The 12,166-nt window shown below is 43.1% G+C and overlaps 1 long non-coding RNA gene across 1 annotated transcript; it reads right to left on the minus strand.

Moving 5' to 3' along the window:
- Window positions 1-539: 539 nt before the first annotated feature.
- On the minus strand, window positions 540-5,856 carry LOC148048273 (uncharacterized). Its single transcript, XR_015695822.1, has 3 exons — window positions 5,471-5,856; window positions 2,949-3,102; window positions 540-1,346 (listed from the first exon to the last, which is right to left on the minus strand). It is a non-coding gene; the product is annotated as an uncharacterized LOC148048273 (long non-coding RNA).
- Window positions 5,857-12,166: the final 6,310 nt, after the last annotated feature.

The following is a 12,166-nucleotide window of genomic DNA, read 5'->3' on the forward strand; positions in this document are numbered from 1 at the left end:
GAGCAAAAATTAATATAAAATCCAGCCTTATTTTGGGGAAAACATGGGTAGTTCAGAGGTGGGTTGCTCCCGCTTCAGACTGGTTCGGGCCAACCAGTAGTGGTAATTGGCATGGCTTGCTGAACCAGTAGTGATGGCTGGCTGGCTGGCCATGCCCCCGAACCGGCCTGCTCCAACACTCACCTGCCTCACCTTTACCACATGCATCCACAGAACTGCCTCCTCCTGCCTACAAACAGGTAAGCATTCACGCTAACCTAGCCCCCCCTCCCCACCAGCCAGTATCTCCCAAAGCCACCATTGTTGAAGGCGTGGTGGGGACGGGGGCAGCATGCTGAAGAGGGCGGCAGCAGCAGGAAAGGGCAGTGGGAGGAGAGGATGGATCACTTGTATTTCCACTTTAAATGCCTTCTTTGTCTTCTAATCTACACTTTTTATTTAATTATCCAATAATTAATTAAATATTTATCTAATATTTCTGCATCAAACAAGCTTTGCTTCACATCTATCATTCCTTTATTAACATCTTTTGAACATAATCCATCTATAGAAACAGACATAGTTACATAGCAATTAATTTCTGGCCCCATTCCACCACTATTTCCTTGTATTTGAAATATTATAGCATTTTGTGTCATTTTTAATACTGATCAAAACCAAAAGCAGCTTTCTAAGTCCCTCCCCCCCTTTTTTTTTTGCCTGGAATCTTGACTCCCCACAGTGTCTAATTTAATTATAAATTCCTTAATCTTTATGATTTATAATAGACAAAATAAATTTGGTTCTTATGAAAAGCTGGGAATATACATATATGTTTAGTTTGAAATTTTTTATAGTAAAAGTTTCAATGTTACAAATTTGTTTGAGCCCTTTTGTTTATACCTTTTTTAGATCAAAATTGTATTTAGCCTTTTGCCATTTATTTCAAATTATTCAAGTACTTAAACATATAGTTAATTTTTTCTTTTGTTCAGAAATGAATACAAGTCTCACCAGGTGGCTTTTCAAATTTGTTGTTCCGAAGATCTTTGATAGCTTCAAAATGGTTAAGTAAGCAATTTCCAAAAGTGATTAGGAAGTGAGGTTAGCAAACTTAATGTTGTTTAAAAAGGTCTATTGTGGTTGTAAGCTTGATGACTGATCCCTGATCCTTGTCTGAGGAGGTTCCAAAGAATCTGTCTATTCACTGGATCTTCAGTCTTTGCTACAATCATCATCTCTGCTCTTCCAAAGACACGTTTAGTTCCCCATGCCTCCTCTGGAAATCTCCATATCTTTTTGTTTTCAGTAACAAAACTGGGGGCATAATGCTGTCACACACAAAAGATCCAGATCTGGGTTTCTTTCTTTATTGTCATAGCAGAAGGGGGAAAACAAGGAAATGGAAATAATTCAGATCAGTGAAATTCAAATCAACAAAAAGGGGAATGTGAAATATACAGTATTAACTATGTTTCATACAGTGGTGGGATCCTGCCTGTTTAACAACCGGTTTGGTGATCACGTGCTTTTGTTAAAACGTGTGTGTTTTAACAAAACTTAGCTTCCACGTTGCTTCTGGGGAGTAATACAGCTGAGGTGTAGCAATCCATTCTGCTGTGCGAATCAGCTGAGGGGATATAGGTAAGTAAAGTGCAGGGGCGGGCGGGTGGGCCCACCTGATCATCGGAGCGAACAGGTTTGTTCCCACCTGATCTTCGGAGCTACTGGTTCATCTGAAGCAGTCTGAACCGGCTGAATCCCACCCCTGGTTTCATAATTAAATAAATACATGGAATGAAGTGTGCACAATTTTTTAATTTAGTTTTGCCTTGTCCTCAAAATGTCCAGGCATTTTCCTTGGAAGGAAGAGCAAGTTGATAATTACCTTCTTCAAAGATATTCTTCAGTTTCCAATCCTAACCTACAGCCCTGGGATTGCCTGGTTCTCTCCTGTATTAGAAGTTTAGAAAGGCAAATGTGTTGTAAACCCACTGTAATGTTTAAGAGAGCTGAAAAGAGATTGGGAGATAATTCGTTTCCCGGTAGAAATATTTCAGATGAATTTCTATTGCTTGGCCATTGTTAAGAAGTTTTACTTTTTCTAAATAGGGCAACGATAGTTAAAACTGTGTATAAGAAGTCCTCACTTAATGACCACAATTGGGATTGACAACTTAGTACGTGAAGTGGTTGGGAAGTAAAAACTTACAATTTTACGATCTTATTTCAGTTTTGCTCTGCTTTAAAAGGTAACGGTAAAGGTCCCCCTCGCACATATGTGCTAGTTGTTCCCGACTCTAGTGGGGGTGCTCATCTCTATTTCAAAGCCGAAGAGCCAGCGCTGTCCGAAGACGGTCTCCATGATCATGTGGCCGGCATGATTAAACACCAAAGGTGCATGGCAGTGGTGGGATCCTACCTGTTCAGCCTGGTTCGGCCGAGTAGGTAGTAACTCAGACACCCACGCACCCAAACTGGTTCTATTGTTGGCGGCACCATCTTGATTTTTGGTTCTGCGCATATGCAGAACAATCTCCATTGCAGAAATGTAATCCCCCCCCCTTTTCTAACGTTCTGTGCATGCACAAAACTTTTTTGGTGTAAGTGTGCGCGCGCAGAGCATGCAAAGTTTTTCTGCATTGAACCGGCAGTAATGCCGGTGGCAACCATCCCTGGTGCACAGAATGCTGTTACCTCCCCACTAAAGGCAGTCCCCATTTTTCTACTTGCATTTTTACATGCTTTTGAACTGCTAGGTTGCCAGAAGCTGGGATAAGTAACAGGAGCTCACTCCATTATGCGGTGCTAGGGATTTGAACCGCAGACCTTCTGATCAACAAGCTCAGCGTCTTAGCCACTGAGCCACCACATCCCTTCTCCTCTGCTTTACAGACCTGTGAAGGTCATAAAGCGCAATTTTTAAAAATCACAATTGTAATTACTAACAATCACTAAACAAGGATTACCTGTCTAAGCAATGAAAACAGGCCGAATCAATAAGCCACAAGCAAGGATGCCTCTTTAGGAGACACAAAGAAACTCTGGGGTGCTAGGATTTGCACTAGGCGTGTCCTTTCTTGTGCTGCCATTTGAGCCCTTCCTTCCAGCTCATTTTCATCACTGTCAGAGAAGGAGATGGAAATCATTGCTGTTTGGAGCAATCAATGTATGCTCTCCTAAAACTTTGTTAAAAAAAAAAAAACAATCATAAAAAGATTTTACAATGGACCCTCTTCCCCGATGGTTTGGACTCGCACAATGCTTCAGAATGACCACTAGGTGGCAGTGTATTTTTCACCTCTCAGAATCTTCATGTAAAAGCTACCATTGAAAATTATACGGGATATAATGTTGGGGACAAGAAAGAAAGAAGTCCCTTTATTTTTAGATCCTTTGCTGCTTTTTTTAACCCATAGGAGCCTTTTTTAATGCCTCCTTTTCCATTGGCCAGCAGGGGAACCTGTCCCCCAGTTAACCAGGATGCAAACATATCTAGAGACGGCAGGACAGTAGCATTTTAATAATACAACAATGCTTGCTTTCATACTAATTCATAATAATTGTGAGTTTTACAGAGGTTTTCTTAAAGCAAGACACTTGAAGTGAATGATTGGCCTTACGAACCCACACAGCATTAACACAAGGAACCCATACTCTCAGAATGTGACACACACCCCCCCAGCTGACACCTCTAATATCAGGCATTCTGCAGCTAAGTCATTCTCTCCCCTTGTAAAGGATTATTCTTTTCTTTATTTGGTGGAAATAAAAAGGATAGGAAAAGCTGGCAGGGCAAAGGGAGGAGGGAGAGAGAGTGGGGACAGAGAGAGGGAGGTGGGAGAGAGAAGCCCCTGAGGGTTACAAAAAGAAGGTAATGTCAAGCTCTCTTGTAAATTTATGGGAATGAGGCTGTGAAATTGCACAATAAAAGTCTAATCTGGAAGCGAATTCCTCTCCTGATTCAATTGCAAATAGATCGACAGAGGAAGCGAGAAACTTCCCCTGCCAAAAGGACGCTCTGCGGTGCCAGACCTGGAAGCCCTCCTCTTTGGAAAACTGGTCCCTCGCCAGAGTGGCTTTTGACACCTAGAAAGCAACCTTGGAACGCATGACTCATTCCGCTTCTTGAAAATGTTCCTGTTTGCTCAGAATTTTGTCCTAGTGCATGACAAACACGCACACAAAATTACAGGCTGGATTCAAACATCCATTTAAATCACAGTGGAGTGAAGTAGTGGTGGTGGTAAGCTGTTTGAACTAAAGGCAGTCCTTGACTTATAACCAGTCGCTCAGCGACCTGGTCAAAGTTATGACAACCCTTCCCTGTAAGGCACTTAAGGTTCCAATGTTCCAACTACTTCCTCTCCCCCATGGTCACATGACCACATTTCTGGCATTTGTCAATTTTTAACCATTTGTAGCATCCTGAAGTCATGATTTATGATGTTTTCCTCCCAAATCAGCGTTTACTTCCAATTTTTTTTTGGTAAAAACAACCATGGTGATCATTGAGTTTATTTAACTACAGTAGCATTCACTTAACAACAGCAGGATCAGAGGTGGGTTGCTGCCGGTTTGGCTCAGATCAGTAGCGGTGATGGGAGGCTCCGCCCATCCGCCCGGATGCTTCTGCGCATGAACAGAAGGAGCGCGCCGAAACCAGTAGTAAAAAAATTAGCAACCCACCTCTGAGCATGATCCATTACAGTTGTCAGTCAAAGACTACCTGTGCAATCCCCAGCAGTCCTAGGAACCTTGACCAATGGACAGGGATGCTAACGCTCCATGTTAGCATCCCTGTCCATTGTGACCACTTAGACATATAATGCTTTGCAGTGCTTTACAGCCCTCTCTAAGCGGTTTACAAAGTCAGCCTATTGCCCTGCAACAATCTGGCTCCTCATTTGACCCACCTTGGAAGGACAGAAGGGTGAGTCAACCTTGAGCCAGTCAGGATTGAACTCCAGGCAGTGAGCTGAATTAGCCTGCAATACTGCATTCTAACCATTGCGCCACCACGGCTCCCAGGGGATGTCATTCAGCAATTTCTAGGATGCTATAGGCTGCCTACTCCCTGTGATAAACCATGATATGTTTATTTGTGGAACGTTGAAGAAGTCACAGTTGGTTGGGTTCACACCAAGACATCAACCAGGATTGCGGATCACAGTGGCAAATTTGGCTTAATGTGCTAAAACAAAACTCATGAAATCTTTTTTTGGGTGGGGGCTGGATGAGATAGGTGAGCTCAGCCACTGTGTTCATGCAGAGAACGACAGAGATAACCTTGAAGAAAATATGTGACAGCAATCAGCCAAACATTATTTAAGACCAGGACAGGAAGAAAACATTAGCCAAAAATGCAAACTAGCTCTGCTTTCTCTCTCTGGGGGAGGGAGGAAAAAATGTCAGGTTTTCAAGCCCTGAATCCATAAAGCAGAGTTCCAATATTACTTGTGGGACATGTTTTGTTATTTGACCTACCTACCTTAAAGGACTGAATGAAGGATGCCAATGGGCTTTGCAGCTTTGCAAAATAGGAACTAATTTCCTGAAGGATCATTGTGTTGCTTTTCAGAATTGCTAACTGTAGTCCTGTAGCGCTTTCATTATGTTCAATCGTGTCTAATTCTCAGAGACTGATTGGATAAGTCTCTGCTGTTTTCTGGGCAAGGTCTTTCAGAATTGATTTGCCATTTCTTCCTTCCTAAGCGCTGAGGGAGAGTGATTAGCCAAAGGTCACCCAACCGGCTTTATGCCCAAAGTGTGATTAGAATGTCCTGGGTTGGTTCTGATGCCTTAACCACTACACCAAACTGGCTCTCTGTTGCAGTAGTTACGTAGCAGGATTTAGTGCCTCTGGTGCGGATGGTACCCTCCTGTTCCAAGAGAATAAAATAAAACATAGAATAATAGAGTTGGAAGGGACCTTGGAGGTCTTCTAGTCAAGGGTGGGGTTGAAAAATGTTAGCAACCGGTTCTCTGCTGGGTGGGCTTGGCAATGGTGGGCATGGCCTACTCAGCCTCCTGCACCTTCAGGAGGTGCGTTTTCACCCTCCCCAGGCACCAGAGGCTTTCTTTGACCCACTGGGAGGGCGAAAACAGCCTCCCTCTGGCTCCAGAGGCCAGGAACAGGCCCATTTCTGGACCTCTGGGAGGCCTGTTTTTCACCCGCCCAGAGCCTCCACGCGGGCTCTGTACTTACCCTGTACTTACCTGGCATGATAAACAGGCCGCATGGAGACTCCTGGGAGGGGAGGGGTGAGGTGTGTGTGGGCCATCCAGTCCTTGAAACTACTGGTTGGCAAACCAGATGTAAAATTAACATCCGGTTCGCCAGAACCGGTCTGAACCAGTTGAATCCCACCCTTGCTTCTGGTCCAACCCCCAGCTTGAGCAGGAGATCCTATATTATTTCAGACAAATCGTTGTCCAGAATCTTTTTATAAGCCTTCAGTGATGGAGCAGCCACAACATCTGAAAGCAAGCTATGCCATTGCTTGATTGGTCTCACCATTAGGAAATCTCTCCTTAGTTCTAGGTTGCTTCTCTCCTTGGTTACGTTTCCAACCATTGTTTCTTCTTTTGCCTTTTGGTGCTTTGGAAAGGACTCAATGTGTTGCCCTATAGATGTGTTGCCCTTACAACTTCCATCACCCCTTATCGTGACGATACTGGCTGGGATTGACGATACTTATAATTCTGAATACCTGAGGTATACGAGGTTGCTTACTTCAGGCTTAAAAATAAGTCCAATGGAAAAAAGAAGGGAAGGGGGAAAAGAGAAAAACAGAAGGAAGAGAGAGGTGCATTTAGTAAGACAATACTAAAAACACCGTGCAGTATATGGCTTCATTTATGCCCAATGAGGAAATGGAATTCCTGACCAGTATGCCATATTCCATTCATAGGAGACTTCTGATAAAAGAGCTGTAGCAACTTCCATCAGGGTAACAGGCAGCCTAGGACACAACGTATTTAGCAACATGAGATAAGAGTAGGTCCAACTGGGTCATGCCCATTCCCATTCAGTCCAACTCTTCTGCAGCCAGCATTATCTAGTGGGAATGTTCTAGCAGCACTTGGTAGCATCCCCTTTGCCCTGCTTTTGATCCCAAGAACTTCAGAATATTCAGAGATAGTCAGAGATATCCCAAAATATACTGCTTCTACACAGGGAGGCTGAATTTATTTCCATAAGTGAGATTTGAAATAAAATGATACAATTACAGGATGCTGGCCTAGCCAGCCATGCCTTCTTTGGATATATTGCATTCCGCACACAAACATATCCACACAGAGCAATTTTCCATTTCCCTCCTACCATTCAGTTAGCATTTCATGAGTTTGCTTCATGTTTACTGAATGTTCTTTAAACAAATCCTAAGAGTTCCCCCAAGCAATGAGGTTATTAGATCGATTTAGCTTATGGGTGACACTGGGCTATAAATTCTTGGCCAACCTGTCTATTGGACGGAGGGGTAACCCAACACATCCTGGAGATGGCGCCAAGATTCAGAGACTGACAAGAGGCCTAGAAAATGAATTTGCAGATAATACTGAATCGGTAGAGATGAGCGGCTCCTAAGCTTTCTGGTTTGGCAGCCCAGCCGGGTCGGGGAGTGTGTGAGTGGTTCTGTGTGAGTGGCAGGCAGGCACACCAGCGCCTACCACTTGTGCAGCCCGGTTCCAAATGAGCCGTGGTCCAGTAGTGGGTCTCGGCCTGGGGGTTGGCGACCCCTGGTATAGATGGTGTTGGTAAGGACAGGGGCCTTCATGGAAGAGGTTGTGGGTGATTTCTCTACCCTCAATAGACATAGGTCCATTCCATGGGTGCCTGGGCTCCCATTGAACTTCCATTTCTCAAAAGCAAGCCAGGTACCCTTCCCCAGCCTGGAGGGAGCTACAAGTATTCAAGCAGCACAGACTTGCAGGGGGTTACAGAGAGGCCATGGCACACCAATAAGTGGAGATATATTGCCAGGCTGATAAGAAACGCTGTCCTTAATTGGCCTAGATTGCCTGTATCATTGCTTGCTGAGAGGAGCATCGGCTGCGCTCCGCTGTAACACGCTATCTGCTTCTGCTGTGCACTCCTAAATCAGCTCAGAAATATGCACACAGCCTGTCGGTTGCTCGGGGGGTTGTCTGGTCTTTCGTTCAGCCACAGTTTTTGTCACTATGCCACACACGGAGATGATACTTTGGGTGCCTCAAAGGAAATGCGTATCACAGTGTTTATGATCTACAGAGAGGGAAGAAAAGAATCCAGGAAGAGCCGGGGATGCCTGCTAAGATTAGCGTCCTGCAGAAAAATTCTTCCACCTTCCTTAATAGAATAACAGAATTGGAAGGGACCTTGGAGGTCTTCTAGTCCAACCTCCTGCTCAGGCAGGAAACCCTATACCAGTGTTGGCAAACCTCTTCGGCACCAAGTGCCGAAATGGGAGCATGCACACAGTAGAGCAGCTACCGGCACACAGACACACACACAGAGGACCGCCAGAAACCGGAAGAGCAGGTCCCTGGCTCGCATGTGTACACTGGGAAGCTGACCTTCCGGTTTCTGGCGCATATCTGGTCCTCCGGTTTCTGGCATGCCTGCGTGCATGAAGACCAGCTGGCCGGCGTGCATGCACATGCCAGAAACCAGAAGAGCAATGGGCAATGCCTGGTGTGCCCAGAGAGATAGCTGTGCATGCCACTTCCAGCACACATGCCATAGGTTCACCATTACGGCCCTATACCATTTTGGACAAATGGTTGTCCAATCTCTTCTTAAAGACTTCCAGTGTTGGGGCATTCACAACTTTTGGAGGCATGTTGTTCCACTGATTAATTGTTAATTAATTGTTCTAACTGTCGAGAAATTTCTCCTCAGTTCTCAGAGCCAAGGTGGCACAGTGGTTAGGGTCCAGTATTGCAGGCCACTTCAGCTGACTGTTATCTGCAGTTCAGCGGTTCTAATCTCACCGGCTCAAGGTTGACTCAGCCTTCCATCCTTCCGAGGTGGGTGAAATGAGGACCCAGACTGCGGGGGCGATATGCTGACTCTGTAAACTGCTTAGAGAGGGCTGAAAGCCCTATGAAGCGGTATATAAGTCTAACTGCTATTGCTATTGCTACATTGCTTCTCTCCTTGATTAGTTTCCACCCATTGCTTCTTGTCCTGCCCTCAGGTGCTTTGGGTATTCTGGAAGGAGAAATTGCTTTCAAAATGTAGTTCAAAGCAAGTAAGCATGTTAGTGAAATTCTCATGGATGCAGAATAGACTTCCTTTGCTAAACCCACTTCAGTTATGAAATGGCTGAAGAATATGTGTGAAAGTTGTATCTTCCATGGTATTTTCTAGCAAAGAGCAAAGGACTTGCCTGCTTATTCTGGCATCCCCTGAAACTTGAGGGGTTCCGCCGATTTGCATTTAATGTGTTCAGAATGTTTGTCGTACAATTTAATATCATCAGGGCATATCACACTTTATAATGTGTTAAGGTTATTTTAATGCTTGAATTACTAATATTAGTTCAATTGTGAGGTTGCTGTTGGACACCTTGAGCATCATGATGTGGTAAGGACAGGTATTAAATCCTAATCAAGAAATAGTCCTTTATTGCTGTCTAATAGCCCCTGGGATTTTCACAGCCTATCTGTGATAGAGCTGTATTATCAGGCATCGCATGTACAGCAAATATTGTAAAAATCAAAAGCCCTATAAATAATTTTTTATAGGAAAGTAAAAATTGATGGGAGGCAAAGGGCATCACCCAGGCAGTTATATACATATATTCATGGACAAGACCATCTGTAGATAAGCTGACCCTTAAATTCTTAATTAAAATACTATGAAACATTTCCTACCTGCAGATAAGCAGGACAGGTATCAAAAGTATCTCAGAAGGGATCCTCCCTCGTTTTCTGGAGAATAAAAGAGGGAAAGGTTATTTTCAGGATATGAAACAGAGGATTCTGTTAATGTGACCTTACAATAAAGTTAGAACTATTACTCATGATGATGCTTCTTGTCTGAACTACTTCTCAAGGTTTCTCAAGATGATCACTAGATGGCACCAAAGAGGTAGTTTTCTGTAATTCTTTGCTGCTAACCTCAAGATGATCACTAGATGGCACCAAAGAGATAGTTTTCTGTAATTTTTTGCTACCAACCTCAAAATGATCACTAGATGGCATAAAAGAGGTAGTTTTATGTAATTCTTTGCTGCCAAACCTGTGGTTGTCCAAATTTTGTGGACCAAATATCATAGGCCTACTGTACATCTTCAGCAGAAAACCAGAAATGAGAAATACAGACTTTAATATTTTTAAGGGACTGGTTTGAACAAAACTCAGCAGCACTTTTTTGTGCAGCTGTTGATAAAAATAGGATCGCCAACATGATCGCCAATGTCCAATGACGGATGTGGCACAAGAAGAATTTTTTTTACCATCATAGCAGGCTATAATCTAAGGGTTACGTTATACAGGGCATTTCCATCAACCTTATAGCAGAAATTGTGAATCTGTTGGCACCCCGTTAAGAGCACATAAATTTGTGTACCTATTTTCTGGGGTATTTTTTCACTCCAATCAATACTGCTAGAAAATCATTTTTTGCTCCCAGTAAGAATTTCTCCTACTTATCCATTTGGCCACCCACAACTGGTACAGAAAATTTTTCGAGAGTATTCTTGTTCAGCTGTATCTGTGTGATCCTAAATATAAGATCGTCAAGGCCACTGTGCGTATATATGTGTGCGAGTGCCTGCATGCCTCTGCGTTCAAATCAGTCTTGACTTCTGGTGACTACCTAAAGTCACATAATTAATTTTAATCCACGATAGAACTGTGAAGCTTTAAGACTAGCCACGTTTCTTCTGCCTTATCCTTTCCATCTGAAAAATGGGGGCTAAAATAAATGGCCTAATTGGCTGTCATCAGCATTATCTTTAGCACATTCAACCATAAAAAACCAACTATAAATAAACTAAAGTCAATGGGTATTATCATAAATCTTGGTAAAAGTGAACAATGTCCGATAGCTAGAGAAAAGACAAGATGTTGGAAAAATCTCTCTAGGAAGTTTTAGTCCTCTTCCACCAAAAATAATAACAACCAACAAATGAAGAAAGTACATGCTATTAACTAACCTTAAAATGAAAAAGAGGTTACCTTCTCTCATCTTTCTTTCGGCAAATTTGTCTGAACTTTCTACAACTATTGAGGACTATGTTATACTCTTAGTGAAATGAGGAGATGCGTCAGGGATATGGAGAAAGAGAAAGCTAAGAGACATTCTCAACTGTCTCATGTTAAACAAGTTAGCCAGTGATGGGATTCAGTGCATTTGACACTCCTCCATTGCTTGTTGATCTTTATAGCCCCACTGAAAGATGTAAGAAAGACAGTTAACTTTAGGGATATGTCTCTTTTCTGTAGCCCTCATTTTCATTCCCTTATCCAAAGAAATGTGTGGGCCAATTAGGAGCTAGCATATATATATTTCTTTTGGCAGGTCTATGCTGCCAAGTGACAGTGTTGGAGAGGAATATTTGGGTCAGTCAAGGGGGAATCCAAATATGAATAATAGTTATTGTTAATTCTTGTTGTAATTCTTGGGCGAGGAGATGAGATCATAGAAATTTGCTACTATCAGTCTAGCCCTCTCTCTCTCCCTCCCCCCTCCCTCTCTCAGTCTTTGTGTTGTAGGTACTGTAATGCCTACTAATGCCAGGCTTAAATCCAGTGACAACAACAACTGGATAGCATAATAAATAATGGAATTAATAATATTAAAATCTTTTTCACTCTGTTGACTTCTGCACTGACGATGTACGAAATGGTGGGATTCAAAATCTTCTACTACTGATTCTGTGGGTGTGGCTTGGTGGGCATGGCAGGGGAAGGATACTGCAAAATCCTCATTCCCTCCTGATCAGCTGGGACTCAGGAGGCAGAAAATAGATGGGGGCGAGGCCAATCAGCGGTGGTATTTACCGGTTCTCTGAACTACTCAAAATTTCTGCTACCAGTTCTCCAGAACTGGTCAGAACTTGCTGATATATGTACCACCTCTGAATATGCATCCTCGTGTCTTTTTATTGTATTATACTGCATTTCTATAGTGCCTAACAAGCAGTTTTCCTTGGTAGTTTACTAAATAAAAAATTCAATACAATAAGATACTTAC

Source organism: Thamnophis sirtalis, unplaced genomic scaffold (genome assembly GCF_051295495.1).
Source record: "Thamnophis sirtalis isolate CommonGarterSnake01/CBP01778 unplaced genomic scaffold, rThaSir2_p1.2 scaffold_3, whole genome shotgun sequence".
Taxonomy (NCBI): domain Eukaryota; kingdom Metazoa; phylum Chordata; class Lepidosauria; order Squamata; family Natricidae; genus Thamnophis; species Thamnophis sirtalis.